Consider the following 14,678-nt stretch of genomic DNA (forward strand, 5'->3'; position numbering starts at 1 on the left):
TTACGACCGAGTCCGCTGTATATGAGTCGACAATAAACATGCACAAACATTCGCTGCGGTGTTGGAAACGAATTTGTATATTATAATAATAATAATATTAAAAAATAATAATAGTGTCTGAGCAGACTGAACCAAACATATAGGTAACGAATAGAGCGGTCTCTAAATCGGAACAAGAACGTCAGTATGAGCCCGAAACAGTGCGATCACAATCCAACCTCGGCAACCGAAAACGATTTGCCGGCGATGAGTGGTGTCGGCGGTGGCCCGCTGGAGATGATGTTGTTCATTGTTAATCAGATGTACGAGCATGCCATGTTGGTAAACGAGCTGGAATCCATAGCCATGATCAAGTCCATTTCTGTGGTTCGAGTCCGGCGGCTGCAACGGAAGCTGCTCGACAGCCTCGTGGTCCTGGCCCACATCGCACACCGTTTTCTCCTGCACGGTGACCCGGCCGTCCGGGCAGCCGCCGAATTGCTAACTACAGGCACCGCATTCTTGATCGGTCGCTTGTACAACTTAACGAGGGGTGGCCCGCCAATGACAATGTAACGCGCCTACATCGATGATAATCGTTTGCATTGTCACATAACTACAATACATGCATCCATGGAATTAGCAACAGCCATTAACAATACAATAACGTTATATTGTTCGGCCCCGATCATAACCTATTCCACAACTACTTATGTTATTTATTAGTCACATTAATCCGTCACCCCACACCTTATAATAATAATAATAATATACTTCTATAGGTACCTACCTAATATTAAGTTCAGTCTGTTGTACACTTGTACCAATGATGTGCGATTTAATATCCTACAATATTACGCGACGACCGAAACCGTATCATATCTCATAATCCTTTATCTGTGTCAAAAATAAACATTATACGTACCTACTATAGGTTGGGAATTTTATTCTTTCAAGTTTCCCATTATATGATATACAGTTATTATATAATACAATATCCAATAGGTATAAGGGTAAGTACCTATAACTTATACCTAAATATAGCTCTCTATTTACTAAATCTATATAATATTATATAAAAATGAATGATTGTTTCTCTGTTTGTGTGTGTGTCCTTTTGCATTCCTAAACCATTCATCCGATTAGATATAGATTAGACCTTTGAGAAGAATACTTAAAAAAGGGTAAATTAGAGGTCCAAACCGGTTAAGTGCTCAAACGGGGATTTTGAGATATACGATATAGTAGGTAGCACAATAAAAAAACACGTAATTATAATATATTTAAAAAAAAAATTAAATAAAAAAGATTCCCTCGTCCGCTCATAATCGTTTTTTATCGAACGCAATCATTGCATTCAAATCGAATACAGTAAAATTACACTATCCTGTCCTAGGCCCGAATGGATCAATGGACAAACATCTACCGCCGAAATGCGCCGACCTACTTTTTTAAATTTTAAGCTAGTTTTATCATCATTCTCTTTTATTTTTAAATGTTTTTCAATTAGTTTGAACATAAGTGGTCTAACCATCGATACTGGTGAATGTTTTTTATTCAAAAGTACAGTCGTAATTATTTGTAACGGTTTCAGTAAAGTAACCAACGTTTCGATATTCTTCCAATCACATTCTACTATTTCTAATTTTTTTGCCTTGGCCGATTTTGTAACTGTACGGTCGGCTACAACATTCGATACTGCTCACCTATTTGTGTAAAGGTGATTCAACATCAAGCATACAGAATTCCAAATAGTTGCACAACTTTGTATTAAAGTATGTTCAGTTAGTCCAAATTTTGAAACCAGCCTTTAGAAGTCGCTTACATATGAGTTGTAGTCCTTGAATAGTAGTGATCCAGTTGGCAATCGATGGAATTTTTTTTGTTATGTCATACTTCATACTTCGTAGAACATCTAAAGCTTTCTCCAAAATGCTCAGTGAGGAGAAGTCAATGTGACTGCACTTCGAAGTTCTTTGCCGGGTGTTGGTTTTATGCCATTTCCATTCAGACTGTCAAACAAGTTTTCAACGAACAAGCACAAGTGACCAGTATCTGCAGCTTCTCGATCAATACCTATAAAAGTAGAAATTAAAGCAATTTAGATATACATTTAAATTAATGAAATAAATTATGTTAAGATTTTGTAAAATTTAGTTATGAACTCACTCGGTGAAGAATTGATTGACATGACAGCTATCCTCTTCATTATTGCACCAAAACGTTGACTGAAGACATGTGCAGCATGTGCCACTTTCATTTTCTTCATATTCTCTGGATATACATGCCCATCAGTAACTTTATGTACTAAACGATCTCCTTCTGTGCTATGTTCTTTATCAAACTCATAAAACTGAGTGATATGTTTCCAAGAAGCTTTTTTATGGCTTTTATCATAAAGTTTGTTTTTGAGTTTTTACAGATGTTTTTACAGAAAATATTGTGCGATCCACAAATAATATACCTATAATTCTATGATAAAAACAAAGTACAAACACATTTTAGTATTATAATTATATCATGTAAAATAAAAAAAAAATATATCTCTTTACCTGGTAAATTTAAAGTTGGCACAGCATTGCTATTCAGTCTCTGTAATCCAAAGCTATTATGACAAGAATCAAAATGTTTGTCACACATTACAAATGATTTATAAACAGCATCAACAGTTTTGTTCAATAATTTGTTGTTGCCAGACCTCTGTACCCAAATGTTAAACCGGAGTGGATCCTTTTGGAAACGATGTCGTCGTGTTACTTTATCAATATACGTGGAGTCACAATTTGTAACAACACAAGCGATAGAAGGCATTTTAATTGTAACAAATATTTATTATTAATTTATACAAACAAATAATCAATAAATACACAGAATACAAACACTATACACAAGATATTTCAATATGTTCAAATAACAAAAGAATTAAATGAGTTTATACTCATAAGAATGTAAAAAATGTCAGACTTTATGTTTATACCACAGACCAAAAAAGCAAAGTGAAAAATTTCGCACCGTTAAAAAAAATTTAAAAGCCTATGATATTTTAATTTGAGATTATGTTTACTATGATCAGTAATACCTACGTCTGGGAAATTTAGTATTTTGGTATGTTGGCAATGCGCTTGACTAATCGCCGTCACTAGCACTCGCAACGATTGTCCTACACACTACGTATCTGAGTATATCCGTTCCGTCCTATAGAGTTACTTACCCCTGGTTAGTTCACTAGTCAAATTATGGGAGTTCGAAACGCAACCTGTATATCTTAAATCGTGGTCAAGAATAATGGAATATGGACTATTACCTATAGCTTTTTTCAGTTCATTCAAATATACTGGAGCAATTACATTCATAATAAACATGGGACATTTTGTACGTTGTAGTTCTAAATTCTGGAACTGACTACCACTAATATTTTTTAATAATTCTCCAAGATGGTCTATGGAACAAATATTGCTGAATGATTAGCAATAAACATTGATAATATCAAATCACGTATTTTTTGTTCATCAGATTTAAACCTATAAATATTCAAAAACCAAGTGTTAATTGATTAATTAAATATAATATTATGTACCGAATGAAGCTAAAACGGGATGTCTTCGAACATTAAAAAGACTGGCTTTATTGTTGAGGCCGTACGTCACTGTGTTTAGTTCATATTCTACGAGCTGATCGTAAGGTGACGCGCGCCACAAAATGTGCTGGAGCGGACGATACTCGAGCAAATGTCGGTGGTGCACACGAACTTGTGCACCCGGAAGTTAACTGACTATTTTTCTGTGATATTCCAATCCTTGAACATTTAAGTTTAATTTAAAATAACTAATACATGTATTAATTATATTATATTATATTATATTATTTATTGTATTTATTATATTTATATCTATTAGAAACACTTTATAGTGCAATAGTATACATGTAACATTATTTTGTAATATAAAACTATAAAAATCTATAATTATCATTTATTAAATCAAAACAACTTTTGACTGTACAAAATATTTCTTTCACTTTTTAGGAGGTACAGGTACTTAATCAGTCCATAAGTTTGTTTCTTTGGATTAAGATACATAAGTATTTAAAGTGTTATTGCCAATAGGTATATTTATGGAATTTTACTTAGTTCTTCAATACCCATAACTATAATTTTTCCCTCTAGTCTTATTTTTTGTTGTCTTGGTACATCCAACATAATACGAGTTAAATATAAGCTGAATTGTTGATCTTCAGCAGTGGTGAGTTCAAGAGCCAAAAACACTGGTTCAGTTGGAGCAATGGGTCTACTTTGTTGTAGTTCGTCAATAAGAGAGCCCATGTAATTTTCAATCAAAGTTTCTGTGAAAGTCACAATTTTACAAATTATTACAAAGTTTTTTTTAATAAAAACACCTTACTTTCAGAGCGTTTAAGCGGGGGAGTTTAAACGGGGATCTGTTGTGCTATAAAAAAATAATATTTAAAATGTTAATATAAGCAGATTTTTTTTTTAATACAACATAAGATAATATATACTATTTTTAAACCAATAACACATCATCCAAAAATTGTAAACTTTTAAAATGTTCCCAACATTTTTTATTGCCACCTGCATAACCACTTGCACTTGAATTTTTTTTCCCTTGTGTACCTTTCTCTTATATACTTCCAGGTTCTCTTTAATTAAGTAAAGAATATTTACCTATTTTCTGATCTTTCAATAAGTGATATTCTATGGTCCCAAAGTGGTTTACAGGTTTTTATGATAGATTAGTTTGACAAAATCTTCTTTACTAACTCATTTTTATTTTTAGTGTCTTTTGAAGTTATAGGTTTATCTATAGTAATAAATAATATATGAATAATAAATAGGCAAATTACACTAAGTGAATTACTAATAAGTTCAAATTCAAATAATATTTTAAGAACAATAATCAATTATTTATATAACAACCAGACCGAATAGGTGTTTCTACTTCTTCATCTAAAATGTCAAATAAACTATTGCGGGGTGCAATTTTTCTTGGTATTTCTGTAACTATAGACTTATTTGTAAGAAAAATAAATTTATGAAATCAGTGAACTAAAGAATATTTAGATAATATGTGTTTCATACTTTCCACACAAATATGTTCTTTTCCATTATTCACCACAAACATTTTACAATAATTGCAAAATCGTCCCGTTTAATATAATAGAATGAAATAAAATAATTTATAATATTAATATAATATTATAGAATGTTCTGTTTGTAAATTTTTTGGTTAAAAGTAAAAGTTGTGAAATGGTTAAAGCTATAGCAATAGTAAATGTGTATTTTAAGATTGTAAACTGTTTGTACATTTTAAAATACCCATAACTCACTTTAAAATCAAAATATAATAAAAAGCCTGTCATTATCTATATAATAATTTTACCTTTAAATTTTATAAGAGGTCAATTCGCACTAATTATTTAACTAACGGAGATAAACGTGTTCCGCTGAGCGTAAAATTTGCCATGTTACGCACTTGTAAGACGGAGACAACAAATGTCACTGTAACTGTATTAAATATAATGTTTAAAAAGTAGGTATTATATTATACATTGTACACCGAATTCCATCGAAATAGATAAAACAATTTTGGTATGTTGCTGAAATAAAATTGAATTTTATAATAAAGCGCTGGGTTATGCTAAGTCTTTATTCTATATAGTCATTGGTAGGTCTTTACATAAAAAAGGTGTGCATGTACAAATACGGGCAGGTAAATTGAAACGTCTTTTGGAAACATCAAATTTGATAATTAAAATAATCGTGATTTTTGAAATTTGAATAAATAAATAATAATTTAATAATAAAAATAAATGAGGGGAGACGAAGTTGTAAGTCATATCTTATGAGTCGTGGGTAGGGCTATAAATGTTTAGAAAAATAATTTTTTTTAGCTTACTTACTGTAAAAGTGTAAAACATAATATCTTCTTTATCACAAGGTTTGAATTAAATGCTAATGAATTCAATTTTGAAACTTTTATTTTGCTATCTTTTGAATTTTTTTTTATTGAGTAGAGTATAGATGGATTTAGTAAGCTATATTTTCCTAACACTGTTAGCCCGGACCTCTCGCCTCTCTCATATCAGTCATATCAGTAATATAATATGTCTATACTCTATAGTGTTATATTACTATAGTTAATAAAACAAAATTGTTAAAATATTAATTTTTTTACAGGTGTTTGTATGTGTGTCACAAGTCGATTCTTTCAAGCACGATAAAAACAAAGATGTGGTATATTGTTCAGGATTGAGGACAAGTACGAAATGTCGTTGCAAACCATTTGCGCCCATCACACCTTTTTTATAAGGCACTTGCGCCCGAAATATTTTGAATGAAAATGTGTTAAACCTGTGCGATGTTGCCAAACTGTGTTCTGAAATATAAGAAATACTACTTATTACCTTATAAAGTTAAAACTATTCTACATATTATTTTTCCCGTTTTAACTATTTTTAATTTTTACGTTACACTCTTATCGATATTATCGAATATCAGTCCATTTTATCTTAATTGGACTTCATGACGACCCTCACTTCTCTCTGTGTATGCGTTGTGCAATCTTACACAATCTACAAATTTTTACCAGAGTATTATACGTGAGTATCGAGTGTTTAAAAATGGAATTTAAAATAAAAATTACTACTAAAAATCGTGAGTGTTTAATTTTTTGTAACTTTAAATTCCACTTTAGTAGAAATTTGGTTTCGGGAAGTATAAGTTGGCGTTGCGTTAAAAAAGATTGTACTGCGTATGTAAAAACGAATTGTTCAAAATCAACACTAATCGAGATTAAAGACTTCCATAACCATGAACCGAGTACTATTGAAGATTTAAACTTGCTGGAAGTTAGAGGTAAGTGCAAAAGAAAAGCATGTGAGGATTTAAATTTACGGCCAAATTATATAATACGCACGCAGCTATCTTCATGTAGTACATCTAAATTATCTGATATGAATAGTATTAGAAAATCTATATACCGTGAACGACAAAAAGTGCTGCCCCCTATTCCTAAATCACTTAATGAGGCAATCGCACAAATTTCCGATTTACAAGTTTTGATATTTAAAAACGAGCAATTTAAAATTGTTGATAGTGAAAACAATATTATATTGATAACGTGCAAATCGAATTTAAACTTTTTATGCAATTATAATACACACATATTTGAAGATGGTACATTTACATATAGACCTTCTTATTTTTATCAAATGTACCATACATGGTTACAAAAATGAATTTTATATACCTTTAATTATTGCATTTTTGCCCTCAAAATCATTTGATTGCTACTTAGCAATGTGGAATTTTATAAGTGAAATATGTATGAAGGAAATTCAACAACCGTTTAATCCAATATCAATGCATCTAGATTTTTAAATTGCTGCTCACCAAGCTTTCAGAACCGTATTTAACAATAGTACCATAAAGGCATGTAGATTTCACTTGGGTCAGTCTTGGTATCGGAAGATAAATTCTATTACAGATCTGAAAAAGTTTTATAATGATCAGTCTTCCGATATAGCCAAATGGTTAACAATGTTCTCCGGATTACCATTTTTACCGTCGAATGATGATCGAAGATGCTTATTTCGATGTTTAAAATTTAACGCCCGATTTTAATTTATCATGCTTATCAGAATTTTCGGACTATATATTGTATAATTATATTATTATTGGGTGTACATTTCCACCATAAATTTGGTGATCCTTCTTCTAAAGCACCACGAACAACAAATTGTACAGAGTCTTTCCACAAACATTTTAATGCACAATTTTATTCACCTCATCCTCCAATTACATTATGTTATCGAAAATTTAAAACTAATTCAAGTGGAAACTTATTTAAAAATAAAAGAAGTTAATAAAGGCACAGTGAAACCTAAACGAAATGAGGAAAAGGAACGTATAGAATTTGCATGTACAACTTGGACCGAATATTAAATAAAAAATATAACCAGAGTACAATATTTAAAAAAAATTTCTTATAAATTTAGAGGGATTGACTTATCATAAAAATATTTTTTATATACTTTTTTTTATTATATATGTGTGAAAAAAATCAACATTATTAATTTTTATTTAAATTTTTTTTCAACATTTTTTTAATATAAATATTGACTTATTATTATATTAACTTATCATGAAATATTTTTTATATACTTTTTTTTTACTATATATCACCTAATATATCAACCTAACCTATCACAACAGCAACGTTGCATACGAAATGGGCGCATATGGGCTATAAATCGGCAGGTAGTACCTTATCTTTCGGGCGCATTTGTCTATATCCCTCGGGGCGCAAATGTACTACTCTGGGGCGTAAATAGGCTGTAGCCCGAAATGGGATGATACCGTATCGGCTCCCGCTGGACGTTAATGAGTCCGTATCGGCTCCGGGTCGTTATTTCTTGCCGTCTGTTGAATAATAATAATAATAATAATAATAATAATAATAATTTATTTACGGAAATAAATTCCAATTACAAAAATATTGTAGTGACAGTTTGTGTTAAGTGCACATAATATGGGTTACAACTTAAAAGTAATGTGAATACAAATAACATAAAACAGAACAAAATAGAGAAAAGAACAAAGGAAAAAAGAAGAAAAAAAAAAAAGTATATGTATACAAATCTTAAATATTAAATAACGATTTAAACTTAAAGATATTATATAAAAACAGCATAGTATGAATAAATAATTATATTGAGAGTATAGTGGTTATAAATGTAGGTAAAAAAAAAATAAAAAGGGGGAAAATATGATATAGAAAGCAGAGAAATAGAAGAGGATAAGAGATGATTAGATCAAATATTAGACAAATTAAATAAGGTAGTGTTAAATAAATCTAAGTCTTTAGTTGAATTAGCTGCTGACATAAGTATATTTGCAGGGGTATATAGCATATAGTTTGAAGAGAAAGAGGAAAGATAAAAAGTGGAATTATTTCTGGAATTAGATTGGTTTACTCTAAAATTTAAACGTTCGATTATTTCGGGACAATCTATAATATTATGTAATAATTTATATAAAAATTTACAGTTTAAGATAATAAATCTTTTATTTAATGGCATTATATTAAAGAGATTACAAACGGTTTCATATCCAGAATGAGGAGTTCTTATATAATGATATTTATATGATAGGTATCTTAAAAAGTTATTCTGTACAGTAGATAGACTATGGTTTTGGATAATATTATTAGTACGCCAAATTATAGAGGCATAGTCAAAGTTAGAACGAACTAGCGTAAAGTACAAGATTTTTAGGGCTGATTCATCGTAAAAATCTTTACACATACGTTTTACTAAGCCAAGTTTCTTGTAGGATTTGTTTCTTATATAATTAACATGGAAATTGAATGAAAGTTTTGTATCGAAAAAAACACCTAAGTCTTTAATTACATAATTACGAGTTAAGATTGAATTATTTAATGTGTAATCAAAAAGTAAAGTATTCTTTTTTAAAGAAAATGAGACTATAGCACATTTATCAATATTCAAAGACATATCATTTTCAATACACCATTGATAAAGGCTGTTTAAGTCACATTGTAGTTCTAACGCATCATTAGTGCATTTAATATTCTTATATATTTTTGTGTCATCCGCAAGTAAAAGACAACTTGAATGTTTTAAAATTTTATTAATGTCGTTTATGAATATCAAGAATAGTAAGGGTGATAAGTGATCACCCTGAGGAACGCCGGATAAAATATTAATTCGATCTGAAATATAATTTTCATATTTTACGGCTTGAGTGCGATTGGTTAAGAAGGAATGAATCCATGAAAGAAGTGGGTCATAAAATCCATAAGCTTTAAGTTTTGTTATTAGAAGAGAATGATTAACTCTATCGAAGGCTTTTTCAAAGTCCGTATAAATAACGTCAAATTGAGATTTGTTATTGAAAGATTCCAGAATTAATTGCTTAAATATACTAAGATTAGTTATTGTTGAACGCCCTGGGCGAAAACCATGTTGTTCATTTGAAAGAATGTTTTCACATAATGGAAAAATTTTATTATTTACTAATTTAGAAAATATTTTTGGTAAGATTGAAATTTTAGAGATAGGTCGATAATTAGTAACTAATGATTTATTACCTTTTTTAAAAATTGGTGTAATAAATGAAAATTTCCACTTGTCAGGAAAGATACTAGTCGTTAGAGATTTGTTAAATAAGTAAGTTATAATAGGTGATAATATAAATGACGATTCCTTTAAAAATTTTGCAGAGATACCATCAGGACCAAGTGATTGATTTTGGTTAGTACACCAAAATTCATTAAAAACATCCATTATTGAAATATTTATAGAGTTAACACAGAATAAAGAGTTATCTAATTTACTGATATTGGAAATATTATAACTATTTAATGTGTTTGGCTTATATACGTTTGAAAAGTGTGATTTAAAAAAATTGACTATCTCGGACCCAGAGGAAGTTTCTTCATCCAGATATGACATTACTGCAGGTAACTGTAACGATGATTTTTGTGATTTATAAAATTTCCAAAAATGTTTTGGGTTAATTTTAACTGAGTTTTGAGTGTTATTAATATATACATTATAATCACGGTATCTGATATTTTTACATTGGGTTCGAAGATTAGAAAAAGTGATATATGACTCGGGTAAATTTAATGTTTTATAAGCAAGATGAGCAATTTGTTTTTGTTTGATTAAGATTTTTAATTCCTTACTAAACCATATAGGATAAATTAGTTTATGTCTACGTTGTTTTGGGATAACATGATTAATTGCAATATTAATATGTAAATATAAAAAGGAAATATCATCATTAATATTTGAATCAGAATTAAAATAATTGAACCAATTAATAGAACCTAGATAATTTATAATACCTAAGTAATTGCCTAAATTCCAGTTAAAAACATAATTATTGAATTTTAATTCACTAGAAAATAAATAATTATAAGTTATAGTTATTGGAGGATGGAGGGGGTCAACAGGAATAATAGGAAAATTATTTTTTTCAACGTTTATGGATATTGAATTAGATATAACATAATCAAGTATTACATTATTTAAGTTAAAAATCTGATAAGATAATTAAAATAAGATAATTTATCATTAAAGTGTAACTCAATGTTAGAATAATTGGCTGAGGGAAGATTATAATCACCCAATAATAAAATATCATGATTAGGATGTTTGTTATATACAAATTCTACATAATTGAAATAGTCATTAAAAATATTAATATTAGAACGAATTGGAATATAAACTGAGCTTATAATGAGAGAGCGATATGGTAATCGAATAATAACAAATAGTAATTCAATTTTATTTTCATGTAACAAGATAGGTTTTGAGACTAATGTATTACGGACAGCAATTAGAACGCCACCACCTCTTGATAGAGAACTGGTTTGTGAGTTTCTGTCATATCTGTAAACTTCATATCCATGAAAACCCAGTTCAGATGTAGAAATGTTATCAGTAAGCCAAGTTTCAGTGAAAATAAATATGTCATATATTGAATTTGGTATAAGTCGTTTTAAACTAGAGAGTTTGTTGTTTAGACTTCGTGCATTCTGATATTAAATATTAAGATCTGACTGGGATTTATTTAAAAAATTTTATTTTTGTTAATTATACTTGGAATGCCTTTATTGTATTTAATAATTAGATCGTTCTCGCCATTATCTCTTCGTTTCTGTAATTGTTCACGTAAATTTCTCATATGATCACGTTGCATTGTTGTGCGATCGGAAGCCAGGCGAATATTAGACCAATTTGGAGAATTACGTAATTTTGCTTGCGAACGAAGTAATGTGAACACTTCAATGGTATTGGATAATACAACTTTTAAAGGACGTGACTTATTTTCAGTATTTGAATTTGGTTTTCCGAGACGATGACAGGTAAATTTTGTTGGATTTGTTTCCATTGTGTTAAATATGGTTACGAGTTGATCATAATCAGTTATTTTAGTTTGGGAATCTTCCTTAGATTCAGGTAAATTAAAAATAATTAAATTACATGAGCGTGATTGTCTCTCCATTACTTCAGATAATAAGTTTTCATTAGTAGAAATTTGAGAGGTAGAGATTTTTTTTTCTAAAAGATCATATTTATTTTCCAGAACAGACATTTTTTCTTTGAGCATCTTATTTTCCTCGGATAAAATAGATATAGTTTTAATTATATCGTCAAACTTTTTATTCAAGGCTTTAATGTTATTATTTGAAATATTAACTGATGAGATTATCTTACCTTGAGAGGCTTTAAGTTCATCTAATGAAGATTTGATATCATCTAATGCGGTTGAATCCATAGTGTGCGTAATAATTGTTAGTAATATATAGTAGATAAGAAGTAGACACAACCGGTGAGCACGACTGTCTAGATTGTAATGCCGTATTGCGTCCGGTTTCGATAACGAATTTTTTGATAGCTAGTTAATCGCATATATAATATAGTTATATGACATTACAAAATATTATTTAATGTTAGTTCTCGTTTTATTGCGAAGTGTACTGCGTCTAAGCATATTATTGTCAATTATATAAAATTATAAAAATTTGTCAGGAGATATTGAGCGGTGGAAGTGTACGAAACGTGGGTGTACCGCTTTTATAAAATTCTTGAATGAAGTGATAGTGGATAGTGATCTTGATCATAGCCATGAAGCAGATACTACTTTAGCACGCCAAAAAATAAGTAATTCGTTGAAACGAAAAGCAAGTGATGCTCTATGTGAACGCAGGAAAATGTTGACAAACGGGAGCCGATGCGGATACTTCCCCGAAATGTGCAGAAAAACCGACGTGCAGCTGGTCGTTACAACGGCAGACGTGCATGAACACGATGTGGAGGCTGGAACTGTTGGTGGTGAACATCCGCGCGCACTGTCCACAGTTTACCATCGTCGACAGTTTCGTCTACAAAATACACCTGCCCTCCACGTATAAAGTGAAGGTATCGAACAACATGATCGGTTTCGTGAAGTATCTCGGCAAGAGCAACATCACGTGCTTGCCGAGGGGCGTGACGTCCAACGATACGGTGAGCGAGTCGATAAGTAACGACAATCTGGAGTTTGACAAGCAGAGGCTGATGATCTACCATTACAGCATTCACATTCGACGGCGTGCCACTGCGGATCGACGATGGCGTCAACAACTACTTCACCGTGTACAATAGCTATTATTGCGACATCTCCAACAAGACCAAAGACTGCGTCGCATGTTCCTGGGACTCAGAATTCAACACGTTCTACTACAAACGGTGTTCGACCGCTAACATGTGCACGGGCCTGTTCGAGTACTACGACCGCCATCGCGGACACTACAGCAAATGATCGGTACAACGAGGACACCGCTGCACTGCTCCCCAGATCCGAAGCGCCCTCAGAAGCTAGTCCGGACATGATTGGAACCTCTGACGGCGCCGTGGTCGGGTGGCGTAACGCTGGTGATAACTATCAAGAACCACGACGTGCTGTCCGAATCGCGGAAGGTGGCCGAACGCGATTGCGTCTACCGTGAGACCATCACATGCACGGTCGGACCATCGAAGCCCGACTTGGCCACGGGCTCGGTACACGTCGCGTACGGCCCGCTGCGGCTGACATCGACCCAGACGTTCAAATTTGTCTACCCCAACCCGACCGCTCTGGGGCCGACGTGCGGTCCCGTCTCCGCGGGCCCTGCTAACGTGCCGTGTGAGCTGGTCGCTAGGTACGAGGACTGCGGTGCAGTTCGTGTAAGCGGATGACCCAGTTCTGGACGCGAAACAGCCGTTCTCGGGCATCTACATCGTGTGCGCGGCCGCCATCTGGCTTGCGTGAGCGACGCCATGCTGTACCTACGTGGACGACCCGGACGGCGTAAGACACTACGCCGGTTGCGCAAAACGCAACACGTTTATGGAGTGCCGGTCGCCCGCGCTCGACCCGTCCCGATCGTTGACCCCCGGCGCTCTTGCCCCATTATTGCACTTCGGTTTCCGCGTGCGCTTTGCAGACCACACGATGGACTTGTCCCCGCAGCCCGACTTTCCCGGTTGTACGCCGACCCGGCTTTCACGGATTTTGAGACCGACGGCCACAACGTGACAATCAACGACCGCCACCTGGATCGGGGCTACCGGCCGTCCGTCGGCCTAGCCATCTGACTGCGTAACGCCAAGGGCACTCCTTGCATCATCATCAACACGCAGCGACGACGTTTGTGTACTTGCGACCACCATCGTCTCCCGCTGACGGAGACGTGCGTGAAATTTATGTCGTCATCGACCGCGAATTAGGCCGCACCGTCAAGAATAAGAGCAACACCGACAAGCGTTTCGTGGACGGACCGTTGGGCGTGTTCGAAGTGTTCCTGCTGATCGTCGGTATCCTCACCGGCGTTTGCTTCATGTCGTTGCTAGCCACCGACGTTTACGTGGTGTGGAACAACAAATGTGACATCCGCCGATATCTGTAATCTGCCTCAGCGAATCGAAGCATAAAAGTATATAACGATCGGTGGAGCAATTCGGCGCGACAATTCAAAAACTTACTTTAAAATTTTTTTATTTTACACTGAATAGATTGATAATATAACTATTTAATAATATAACTTAACTATTTTAATAAAGTCAGTAAACCGATCACTTTGATCCATTCAGGTTATGGATTGTGACGTAATTCAACGATAATTTAT

The 14,678-nt window shown here is 32.9% G+C and overlaps 2 pseudogenes; one reads left to right on the forward strand and one right to left on the reverse strand.

The window, feature by feature from the left end:
- Positions 1–3,670: 3,670 nt before the first annotated feature.
- LOC132934245 (uncharacterized) lies at positions 3,671–4,725 on the reverse strand (annotated as a pseudogene).
- A 1,294-nt stretch (positions 4,726–6,019) lies between these two features.
- On the forward strand, positions 6,020–14,459 carry LOC132949938 (uncharacterized; annotated as a pseudogene).
- Positions 14,460–14,678: the final 219 nt, after the last annotated feature.

This window comes from Metopolophium dirhodum, chromosome 1 (genome assembly GCF_019925205.1).
Source record: "Metopolophium dirhodum isolate CAU chromosome 1, ASM1992520v1, whole genome shotgun sequence".
Taxonomy (NCBI): domain Eukaryota; kingdom Metazoa; phylum Arthropoda; class Insecta; order Hemiptera; family Aphididae; genus Metopolophium; species Metopolophium dirhodum.